A 13,406-nucleotide genomic window follows, 5' to 3' on the forward strand; every position below is an offset into this window, starting at 1 on the left:
CATTTATTCAAATAAATTTATTGAGAAATTAGTATGCTCCCATTTCTGAGGTGGAAGAAAAGTGATAAAGATCAATCTTTGTTACATATGCACTCATAGATAGAAATAAGTTAAATAATATGTTGTTTAAGATACTATTTATTTTTTTGTTTAGTCTATTCTGGGATCAAAATACATTGATTGTAATTGTACTTGGAAAAGGTCTGCCTGGTCTATGTAAATAAATGGCATTTGGAAATTATAAAACAGTAAAAATGTCCGATAAGGATAATTAAAATATCTGTCCTTACAGTGTCAAATATATTCTCTTTACTATATGATTATTTGCAATATAAATATAAAACCTAAACAGTGATGTTTTGAGATATGCTTCCAAGTTCCTTAACACTGAGGATCTGGAAGAATTTTGACCTATGTGACTATGAGAATAGTGTCTGTTCTCATATATCCTTGATCAGCCTCTTCCAAGTTCTTCTGATCTTCTGTGTTTCCTATTATGATTTTCTCTTATACTATGTTTGCTGCAATTGACGTCTTTTCTATTTAATGACCCTTATATTTTCAATCATTACATATGTGATTGTTTCAATCTCATTTAAAGTATATATTCTTATTATGTCTTATTTTCTGAAGATCTTGTTTCACTTTAATAGATCTAGCAAAATGTCAGTTTCCTCCTTCCTTGATAGCTATGGAAGTAAACTGATTATTTATTTTCAGGGTTATAGAGCTCTCTTCATAGCCCAATCACTCCTTCCTGCTTGAGACTTCTAAAGTTTGTGTTCTTCCTCAAATTTCCACAATATGAGTTTTTGAAAGTTACAATATATATATTGTATATATATGTAAATATTTATGTTTATATATAGATATATACACACATATATGTATTTATATATATTTTGCCCCCTTCTTGATACAGAGCAAGCTGAAAATGGATTCTAAACTGATAGACGTCTTTCTATTAATTAGTGGTAAGACTTATTTTCTGTATCACACAATTGAAAATCATTTTGTAGCTCAGGAAATCCCTGTTTAACCATGTCACACTCAATACTACATAAGACTTAAAAGAATACTCCCTGCTCCCAAGAAGAAATAAGACACATCAAATATTAGTTGAAAATATCTGCTATGGTTACATACACATAGATGTAGGTGTGAAACTTACTTTTACTTTTTTAAAAAGGATAGTGTGGAAATTTTCTTCAGTTTTTGTATCTGTAAACAGGTATATAATTCTAGCATTACTATACAGTATTATTTATCTCGGGGATAGTCAAGGTAGAGTGTGGATTAAATGTATATCTTGCATTGACTGCTAAGTTGTGCTGTGGTAGTTAATTTAGCACTAATAATCTCAGCGGACCATGGAAGGTTGAATAGGAGGGTATCATTTTGGTAGACCATAGATCAACTAGGGCAGATCATAGGTAGATTGATAGATATAGCATATACATAGGCCCAGAATTTCACAAAATAAATTTGTTCATTAACAAATGTTGGGACTTTGCACAAAGAAAATAAAATCATAGTGATAGATATAACAGTTAAGAATTCATGTTCTGAAATCAGATATGCTTTGTTTGAATTCTAGAAGTATCACTTACTTTAGTACCTTTGATACCTTCCTATATTATATGTAAGAAAGAGGAAATAATACATGCCACATAAGAGTACTGCAATGATTCAATTAGTTAACATAGGCAAAGTACTCTCAACAGTGCCAAACATTTAGTCATTGCTCAATAGGTAGTAGCTCTATCATTTATATGAAGACAAGACATAATGAGATTTAAAATTACCATAGAAAGAGTAGATTACTTGGCTTTTGCTACAGATGGGAGACAAAGGTATTAAGAAAAGTATGGGGAATGGCAACCGACAACAAGGGAGGGTAGTGGGACCTAAAAATTATTTCCTCCTCATTATTTGTTGAATTTTTATAGAACCAATTAATGTATGTATGTACATATGTATGTATTCATTCAACAGTTATTTATTAAACACATACTAAGTGCAAGTACTATGCTTGGTACAAAGACCTAGCCTATAGTAGTGACACAAGGCAGGCATTTTCTCTACTTTCATGGAACTTACAGTCTAGTGAGGAAAAATATTAGAGTTTAGAAGGACCTGAAAAGATTTGTCTTGTCCAGTACTTCCAAACGTATGCTTTATAAAATGGTATTGTCTTATGAGATATTAATTCCTATTTGATAAATGGGTTTCAATGATCAAATTTGATAAACAATATATATTGTATCACCCTAATTGGAGATTTATAAAACATATTGAGTACGTCAAATGCTTTGAGAAGTCCTGCAGTAAACTTGTTTACCTTGGTTTAATACAGCATTTCTAAAATATTTTTGACTACAGAAGACTTTATTTTTGTACAAAATCTGTGAATGTCACATGGGATATAATAGACTTCATAGAATACAATTTGAAAAGGTCTGGTCTAATTCAATAATCTTATTTTGCAATTGACATAAAAATCAAAGAAAATACCTAGCTTAATTAATATTGCACAGTTTCTCATTGGAAAGGTAGGGGATTAGAAGTTTGGTCCATGCTTTTTCCACCTTGCCATGACGCTTCCTAGGAATGAAATTTTCTTTGTTTTACTTTATTACAGACACTTAAAAAGAGATTGTGAAGCATAATTTATTTTGTGAATGCCACATCACAAGTTTAACTTTAGATGATTCAGAGGATAAATTACATAATCAACATAAGGTCTGTCTTGAAAGCTAGAATAATCTAAAATATAATTGTATAAATTATCAGTTATAAAATATACATTTAGTATTTCTGCATTATACTTTGAATTATGTAAAACATTTTGTATTAGTCTGTTCTCATGCTGCTAATAGTGATATACCCAAGGCTGGGTAATTTATAAAAGAAAGAGGTTTAATTTACTCACAGTTCCACGTGGCTGGGGAGGCCTCACAATCACGGTGGAAGTCGAATGAGGAAGAAAGTTACATCTTACATGGCTCCAAGAGAGCGTGTGCAGAGGAACTGCCCTTTTATAAAATCATCAGATCTCATGAGACTTACTCACTATCACGAGAACAGCACAGGAAAAACCTGACACCATGATTCAATTGCCTCCCACTGGGTCCCCCAGTGACTCATGGGGATTATGGGAACCACAGTTCAAGATGAGATTTGGGTGGGGACACAGCCAAACCATATAATATTTGATGGTATCATTAGAAATTATAATAACTTGATCTATAACTCCACGTTGATTGTCCAAAACAGATCATCTGGCTATCTTAAATTAGGGGATTTTTAACAAAACAAAGTTTTAGTTTTATATTTTGGGGAAGAGAATCCCTCCTGTCCACTAGTGTGTTTGGTTATCTTGTTGAAGAATTAGCACAAATCATCCTCTCACTGTATTCCTACAAGTGCAAAAAGTGTTTTTAGTAGAGGAATTCTGCTTTGTTTTGTTTTGCTTTTGTTTTTTATAGACAGTGGAGACAAAAAAAAAATGGTAGTTATTTGGTGCAAAGGTGTACAATTAAGCAATTTGCTATTCTCTGTTTTTCTGACCTCTTACCACAAATACTAGTCACAAAAGCTAACTATATTTTGATTACTTTTTAAAAAAATAAAGAAAGAAAACAAACATAGAAACAAAAAAGGGGGTGGGGATGTAAAATAGCTCAATAATAAAGAGAACAGCAGCAAACTCTCACTGCTCTTTGAAAAAAATAGTTTTAACAAAGTAACCAGGAATCATTTTCTCTGGCTGAATATTGATTCCCCAGCGTGCTCTCAGTAAGTAATTAGAATGGCCCACTGAATATCAGCATCAGCTTGTTTATTCTCATTATTTTATCATTTTAAAAACCCTCTAGGTGATGAGACATGCAGTATAGAACATAATTACCATTATTAGCATACTAATTGGACACAAAAATAGGCCAACTACAAGGTAGCCAACTGAATAATTTCACATTAATCAAACACCATAGTGAATAAGCCTATTGTTAAATTGACAGCTACCATAATTGGCAATATTTTGCAGTGAAATATCAGAATTTCCTTGTAATATCTCTCCAGTGTCATATAATTTAGTAATTTCCCATGTTCCAATCTTCAAATGTGTATGTCTACCTCAGGTTCAAGAAAGCATTATGATCAGAATTCTAGTCTTTTCACAACTGGCCTAAGTGTTTAAAGAGAAGCTTTTCAGCCTTCAGCAAGAGATGTGAGTGATAATGCAACAATACAGCTACCAATTTAGTCACTTATTGCTGAGTATCAAGTTTTATTTCTAAATATGTATTGTTCCAAATTCAAAAGACTCTTGACCACATTAACAGTATCTTGCAGATGGTATATTTTATAAAAGTACAAATATGATACCTGGTAGTAACCATTTACTTAACATTGTAACATTTTTTATGCATTATCAGTTATAAACTCTAATTGTTTCATGCCAGTAGTATTTTTTTTTCTTTTCTGCAGATAAATAAAGATGGTCTAGACTAAAATTCTTGTTCAGTAGAAGAGACTCTATATGAGGACTCAGAATGGATAGAAGATGCCCTTTTTCTGGCCTCCTGTGATGGCACTTTTATTAGATACCCTGCCTATTCAAATATCACTAACGGCCACCAGCTGCCCTCAGGAGTCGGCTTTCAATTGTGCACCATTTAAAACCTTCCACAGTATGACCCCAGCAGGTCTTTTACACTGATCCCCAAAATAAACCCTCTGTTCTAATCAGCCAATCTCCTCTATGCCAACCATACATGTTATAATCCTCTGATGTATATCTCCTGCACTTGTTTTCTCCACTTGGATAACTTGCACACCCTTCTTTTACACTTCTGAAAATCCTCTTTTTCTCAAAGATTAAGTCAAAGCCATCCTCCTTGAAAAATTTCTTGACTACTGACACCAGGAATCATCTTTGCTATTTCTAAAGTTATATCATCTTTACTATTTCTTTTGCACACATTTATTTACTCAGAAAACACTGAGCACCTATTAAATGCCAGTCACAGTATTTGGCAACAAAAGAACAAAGATGTCTCTGACATAGTTCCTTCCTGAAGTTTCACAAGTACGGTTTTATCAAATTTAATTACTTCAGCTTCACTAACTTTCTTTCCTCCTCCATCATTCATTTTCTTTATTAGCACCTTTGACTGATTCCTCTAGAGCATGGACATCTGTTCCTATATTGGCTTCTGGACCTGGGTCTGACATTGAACTTTATTTTGTTCCTTCAATTGTCTGTACTTGTTTTTCCATTTATAAAATGAAGGAGATGAACTAGGTGAATAGTCTACATATTTAGCTGGACTTAAGAATCATTGTGTAGCATTTTAAATGGACAAGGGGTTGGATTAGAGCAATGTTTCCCAATTTTGGTTGCACATTAAAATTCTATGGGAAGTTTTAAAAACTGTTGAGCCACCCACAAAGAACAAGTTATTCAATTTCTGGGATGTCAGTATTTTCTAAAAGGCTAACCTAGGTAAATTTAATGTGTCGGTGTTTTCTAACAGGCTGAACCAAGTGAATTTAATGTACAGTTGAGAACAACTGAACTTTCTGATTCTGATTTGTAGGGCCTTATACTTTAAAAAACATTAAAGTAATTTAAAAGTAATTTATAAGACTTAAGCAAGTCCATAACATTGAATATTAAGAAGGCAGTAACACTATTGTGTGGAGCAAGACATTTTTAAAAATGTGTTTCAGGACTTGGTGAAACTCTATGACAATTTTGAAAAAAGAAAATGTAACATTACCTTTATGTATTATCAGGCTTAATCAACATAACCGTTTTCTAAGTTAACACATGGTCTAATTCACTTAGGAGATTAAACAAATATTAGACATTTAATTGTGACTTATGAAAGAGATACAAGATTCAAGAATAGGCACAAATCCCATTTCTGACAGAAAACACTGAACTTTTGCAACATTTCACTATTGGGGTTTAGCTTTTCGTCATCTATTTGTGTTACATTAAAAAAGAGTCCTTGGATGAGTCTTTGGCCTGAATATAGCTCTGCAGCTAGATCATACCTAACTTGCAAACCTCACAGGAGAGAGCTGTGAAATGCATCTCATAGCTAGCTATAAGAAGTGTATCGGTTGTGATGTTGGCCCAAATGCTATAACAGTTATCTAGAATCAAAGTGATAGTCGCTTAGAGGCAATAAAATTTGTTTTTATCTCATGCAAAGTTTGTCTTTATACTCCAGGGCTGATATGGTAACTCTACAACTATTACAGACCTATCATACTTCCAAATTGTTGCATCTACAGCCTAAAAATGCAGCTTTCACATTTTGGCCTGAAATAGCTGTCTCAGCTCCCATTTATTGTATTCACATCCCATCTAGTAGGAAGGAGAAAATGTGAAAAATGGAGAATATTATTTATCCTTAAGGGGAATACCTCAGCTATTGCACACATCACTTTTATCACATCTCATGGCCAGAACTTAGCCATGTGGCCAGATGTTGCTGTAAGTGAGGCTTACAAATGTGGTGTTCGGCTGAGACGCAGTATGCTCAAATAACAATTTTGCTAGTACATAAGAAGTTGGGGAAAATTGTTAATTTCTGTCAGAGACAGAATGTTGTAATAACTTGACCAATTATTTCCTTTACTAAGGTCCTTCAATGTTCATAGCTAAGGACAGATTAACTCTTTATTTCCGTCCTCAGCTGGGCTCTCTACTCTCCACACTCACATTATCACCACCTATAAAGTCACCTTCACTATAGTCTCTGAGACCAATCAATTTTATTTTTATTTATTTATTTATTTATTTATTTATTTATTTATTTTTGCTACTCATCAAACTATTTTTTCTTTTGGAGCCATTCTACCTACTACTAATGAAGTTGTTGGGTCTAGGTGACTTAACTTTTCTGATTTTTGGCAGGTGGTACATGAACACATAGCTTAAGATCAATTAATTTGATTCTCCAACTTGAGACTATGAATATAAATCAGGGGAAATAAAGAAGTAGAAATGCTTTAGAGTTAATTTGGCATATGTCAGTGGTAACTTTTATGCTATCAGTGAAATTCAGTATTCAGTGGTGGCTATAGTGATAGTGTTACCCTAACTATGTTTGACCTTGGCTGTATTTCCTGTTTTCTTTGGTTTCTGACATTTTTCTTTGCTTGGTAGTGGGTAGTTACTATTTAATGAATACAGAGTTTTAGTTTTGCAAGATGAAAAAATGTTTCAAGATAGATGGTGGTGACAGTTGCTCAGTAATATAAATGTACCTAATGCTAATAAATTGTACTCATAAAAAAGGTTAAGATGGTAGAGTTTATATGTATTTTACCAATTTTTTAAGAAATAAAAAAGAAATAAAAACATTTTCAGGTTTAACAAAATCTGAGGAAGATTATCACCAACAGACCACTTTTCCACAAAAAGCTAAAGATGCTCCTTAAAGTTGAAACAAAAAGTCAGTAACTAGAAGTTGTACAAAGAAATTAAAAAATCTCTGCTGAAAGCCAACATTACTATATTTTGGTTTTTAATTGAACTTTTTATCCCTTTAATAATATGAAAGAAAAATCCATAAAAAAATAATTATAGTGGGCATACAATATAAAATTACATGATTTGTGACAACAAAATAATGGAGGAGCAGATCTTATTAGAAGCAAAATGTTTGCTAATGAAGCTAAGTTGGTCTCAGTTGAATCTAGATTGCTATAAATGTAAGTTGTTAATTGTGATTCTCATGGTAACCATTAGGAAAATATCTAAAAGATACACTCAAAAGGAAATGAGAAGATAATAAATGATGCATTTAAAAAATCAACTAAACACAAAAACATATTGGAGACAATGAGAAACAAAAAAGGTATAACACACACAGAAAATAAATAGCAAAACAGCAGAAATAAATCTTTCCTTAACATTATATTTTTGTAAATTAATTAAACTCTGAAATCAAAAGTCAGAAATTGGCAGAATTGAATTACATTAAAACATGATCCAACTGTATGCTGTCTACAAGTTATTCACTTTAGATTATAAGTGCAAATAGGTGAAAACTGAAAGAATAAAAAACATTTCATGAAAATAGCAACCAATAGAGAACTAGAGTACTATATTAATCTCAGCCAAAATAGATTTTAAGGCAAGATCTGTTGCAAGATCAAATAAATACATTGTATATTGTAAGAGTCACTATAGTAAGAAAATATACTAATTTTAAATATATTTGCACCAAACTTCACAGTCACAAGTTATACAAAGTAAACATTGACAAAATTGAAGGCAGAAAAGAGAGTTCTATGATAATAATTGGAAACTTCAATGCCCTATTTTTCATAATGAATAGATAGTAGGTTGAAGGAGAGTTAGGGAACTTGACTAACACTATAAACCAATCAGATGTAGTAGATATATATCAAACATTTATAGTAAAATAGTAGATACACAATTCTCTCAGAAGCAAATGGAATATTCTCCAGGATAGACCACATTTTAGAATACAAAACAAGCCTCTATGGATTTTAAGGAGTAGATATCATACAGAGTATCTTCTCTGACCACAATGGAATGAAGCTAGAAATTAATTGCAGGAGTATAACTAAAAAAATCACACATGTGTCAAAATCAAACAACATAATCTTGAACAACCAATGGGTCAAAAAAAGTATTCACAAGGGAAATTAGAAAACACTTAGAGATCGAGGCTGGGTGGGGTGGCTCGTGTCTGTAATCCTAGCACTTTGGAAGGCTGAGGTGGGTGGATTACTTGAGGTCAGGAGTTTAAGACCAGCCTTGCCTACATGGTGAAACCTTGTCTCTATTAAAAATACAAGCCAGGTATGGTGGCATGCACCTGTAATCCTAGGTACTTGGGAGGCTGAGGTGAGAGACTCTTTTGAATCCAGGAGGTGGAGGTTGCAGTGAGCATAGATCATGCCAGAGAAAGACCCTATTAGAAGAAGAAGAGGAAAGAAGAAAGAAAGAAAAAGAAGAATGAAAGAAAAGAAGAAGGGAAGAAAAAGAAAGAAAGAAAGAAGGAAAGGAAAGAAAGAAAGAAAGAAAGAAAGAAAGAAAGAAAGAAAGAAAGAAGGAAAGAAAAGAGGAAAGGAAGGAAGGAGGAAAGGAGGAAAAGAGGAATGGAGAAAGGAGGAAGGAGAAAGGGAGGAAGGGAGGAAGGAAAACACTTAGAGATCAATAAAAACTAAAACAAACATATCAAAACTTATGAGATTTAGTAAAGGCAGGACTCAGAGGGAATTTTACAGCAGTAAATGCCTACATTAAGCAAAAATAATGGTCTCAAGTTAATACCCTAACTATGCAGATTAAGGAACTAGAAAAAATAGAACTTCAAGTTAAACCCAAGGGTTGAATAAAAAAATAATTATAGCTGAGATAGGTGAAATAGGTTATGGAAAAACAATAGAGAAATCGGTGCAATCAAAAGTTGGTTCTTCAAGAAGACCAACAAAAATGACAAACCTCTAGCTAGACTGGTGGAAAAAAAGGGAGAAAAGATACAAATGATTAAAACAAGAAATGATATTGGGAGCATTACTATTTGGGACCTTACAGATATAAAAGTCAATTGTAAGACAATACTGTGTACAACTATATGTAAACAGAATAGATGACCTAGATGAAGCGGACAAATTATTAGAAAGCCATAATTTGTTAAAACTGACTCAAGAAGAAATGGAAAATATGAATAGTCCAATAATAAAAAACTGAAACAGTTCTAACTCCTTTTTCTTGTTCCCAAAGTAAAGCCCAGAAACATGTGGCTTTCTTGGTAAATACTATCAAACATTTAAAGAATTATTGCCAATCCTTATTAATCTTTTGCAAATGATACAAGAGAAGGGACTACTTTTTAACTAATTTCATAAGGCAATCTTTTTTTTTTTTTGGAAACTGAATCTCACACTATTGCCCAGGCTGGAGTGCAGTGGCACAATTTCAGCTCACTGCAATCTTAGCCTCCTAGGTTCAAGTGATTCTCTTGCCTCAGCCTCCCACGTAGCTGGTATTATAGATGCCTGCCAGCATGCCCAGCTAATTTTTGTATTTTTAGTAGAGATGGGGTTTCACCATATTGACAAGGCTGGTCTTGAACTACTGACCTTGTGATCTGCCTGCCTCGGCCTCCTAAAATGCTGGGATTACAGGTGTAAGCCACCGCACCCGGACAGGTTATCATTATTCTGATGCAAAAACCAGGTAAACTCATCACAGAAAATTACACATCAATATCACTCGTGAATATAGATACAATTTCCTCAAAATACACTTGAAAAAAAGACTCAAAAGCATGCAAAGAGGATAATATCACCATGACTTAGTTGAATTTATCCCAAGAATGAAAGGATGTTTTAAGAAAATTAATAGAATGAAGAACAAAAAAGCACATGATCATCCTGATTGATAGAGAACAATCATTTGACAGCATTAAACACCTTTTCATGATAAAAACACATGGAAAACTAATACTGTAAGGAAACTTCCTCAACGTAATGAAGGGCCTTTTGAAAGACCCACGGCTAACATCTTACTCAATAATGTCATACTGAAAGTTTTCCTCCTAAGATCAGGGACAAGACAAGAATGTCCATTTTAACCTCTTCCATTTAATATTGCACAGAAGTTCTAGACAGAGCAATTAGGTAAGGTAATAAAAAAATTAAAAGCTTCCAAATTGTAAAGAAAGAAATAACTTAGCATGTCCACAAATATTGAAATGTCCACTAAAAAAACTTTTTAATATATTTAAGAATTTATACAACGTTCCAGGGTACAAGATCAGTACACAGAATCAGTTTAGTTTCTATGTACCAGCAATGAACAAGAAAGAAGTTTTTTAAATTTATTTTTACAATTTAAAAATTTTTTAAACTATTAAAATTTAGTAATAAATGTAACTAAGACACGGAAACACTTGTATGGAAACAACAACACAACATTGCTGAAAGATGTTAAAGACCTAAAAATATGAAAAGAAATTCTGTTCTCATGGATTGAAAGACTTAATATTGTTAAGATATCAATAAAACCCAAATAAATCTATAGTCAATGTCTCTAATAACATCTCAATGCCTTTTTTTCCAGAAATGAATAAAATTGATCATTAAAATTGCATAGAATTGTAAGGGTCCCTGAATAGCCAAAACAATCTTGAGAAGGGACAATAAAGTTGGAAGAACCACAGTTGTTAATTTCAAAACATACCCCAAAGGTAACTGGCATAGGACAGATATCTAGTGTTATGGACTAGAACTGACTATCCAGAATAAACTCATATATCAATTACCATTGATTTTCAACATTGCCAAGTTCATTCAATGGGGGAAATAACAGACTGTTTAACAAATTTTCTTTTTTTTTTTTTTTTTTTTTTATGTATACTTGTTTTATTCATAATTTGTCATGTTCTGGGATACCAAAAGTAATAATGGCTGAACTTAACAAAATTTTTAACCTCATCTCAATATCCACTGATCCATCTCATTCAATGGTAATAGTCAATGTTTTCTAAAGGAACATAAAAACAAACATGCACACAATTGCACAGTTTTCATAAAGGTCTATTTCATTATTGGTGGGTAGCGCATTTAACAGTTAAATACATTTAAATAATGTATAGGTGACTGCAGGACTGCAGCATTGGTAACTAGATAACCAATTCAACTAGAAACCAGCTAACAAGGAACTGTCTAAATACTTAAAATACAGCTCTTGTTGAGATCATCCTTTGTTTTGATCATCTTCTTGGGGGAAAAAAAGCCTGCTGCTGGTCACAATGGAAATATATTAAGGCCAAATCTTCTGATATCCATTCCCAAAGGTATCTTTCAGCTGGATTAAGCCTCCAACTCCAGGGCGAGCCCAAGCTTGTGGCCTCCAGCATTAATGCTCTTTCCGTCTACCAGAGCAGAGAGTGTAAGCTTCACACCAGGCCTCAGAGTCTGAGTGTAGCCTACTCCAATTAAGCTAGAGTTGTTGACTTTTGCAGAAATGGAAGCAGTAGGATCCAACTGATATTTAGCTGCAATGCCAAAACGAGTGCAGTTGGTACCTGATGTCCAAGCAAGGTTTACTGAAGTGTCAAGATCTTCACATACTTTCTGATAAATTGATCCTCCAAATTCCGTCCCATCATTCACATTAGTGTGTAGCTGGAAGTCCCCAGTCCTATAGCCCACTGCAAAGTTATTCCTTGTCAGCTTTGATTTGGCACTGTCAAAGGTCATCTGGTACCCAGCAAGCCAGCCCTCATAACCAAAGACAGCTGAACCATGGATTGCAGGTCCAGCAAAATCAAAGTCAACATCACAACCAAGGTTTATACACTCCCTCTTGTAAGAGGACTTGATTTTACCACTTTTCTTTCCTGTGTTTGGTGAGAAGGTAGTATCAAATGTCAGTTTCAAACCTTGACAAATCTGGTCTTCAATTGCGATTTCTGTTCCCAGAGTGTTATCAGTGTTCCACTTTTCTGTGAAAGTCAGACCATACTCACACCAGTTATATTTGGTCTCCAAGGTCCCAGTAACTTTACCAGTGTCTGTATTAGATGAACCAGACGTTGAAAATTCCACGCCACTGCAAGACTTTGTTTTCACATCCAGTTTCACCAACCCAAAACCAAATCCTTTGTTGAAAATATCTCTGGCAGCTTTGCCAAGGTCAGCATATGATGGAGGAATACACATTGGCCGCGCGCAAGTCTGTCCGTAGGTCGCCATGGCGAGGCCGTGGGAAGAGGGGAATCTGGTGGTCTCCTGAGGGGGGCCGCAGCCACCGCTCCGCTAGCTGCTGAAGCCGCTCGTCACGCTCACGGTCAGGCTGCAGCTGCAGCGGCTGGAGGGCGAAGTGAAGGAGTTTAACAAATTTTCATAGGAGAGCTGCATATTCACTTGCCAAAGTAGATACCTATGCCACTCCAGATATAAAAATTAACTCGAAATGTATCAATGACCCAATTTTAAGAGTTAAAATAATAAAAGTTCATTAGAAGAAAACACAGGGGTAAGTCTTCATGGTTTTGGATTTGGCAATGGTTTTTTAGATATGACACCAAAAGCATGAGCAGCAAAAGAAACAAATAGATAATTTGGACTTTAACAAAATTTAAAAATTTGTGCATCAAAGGACATTATCAATAAAGTGAAAACCCACAGAATAAAAGAAAATATTTGCAATATCAATCAAGAGTCTAGTATCAAGAAAATATAAAGACAAATAAGACAAACATTCCAATTAAAAATGGGACTAAAACATAAAAAGATGCTTAATATCATTAGTCATTAGGAAAATGCAAATTAATACTGCAAGCAGATACTGTTTCACTCCCATTAGGAATGAAAATAAGTGTTGACAGAGATGTGGAAAA

General features: G+C 33.8%; 1 pseudogene across 1 annotated transcript; it reads right to left on the reverse strand.

Moving 5' to 3' along the window:
* Positions 1–11,411: 11,411 nt before the first annotated feature.
* LOC112615663 lies at positions 11,412–12,889 on the reverse strand (annotated as a pseudogene). Its single transcript, XR_003117436.1, has one exon. The product of XR_003117436.1 is annotated as a voltage-dependent anion-selective channel protein 2 pseudogene (transcript).
* Between the last annotated feature and the right edge of the window lie 517 nt (positions 12,890–13,406).

Source organism: Theropithecus gelada, chromosome X (genome assembly GCF_003255815.1).
Source record: "Theropithecus gelada isolate Dixy chromosome X, Tgel_1.0, whole genome shotgun sequence".
Classification (NCBI taxonomy): domain Eukaryota; kingdom Metazoa; phylum Chordata; class Mammalia; order Primates; family Cercopithecidae; genus Theropithecus; species Theropithecus gelada.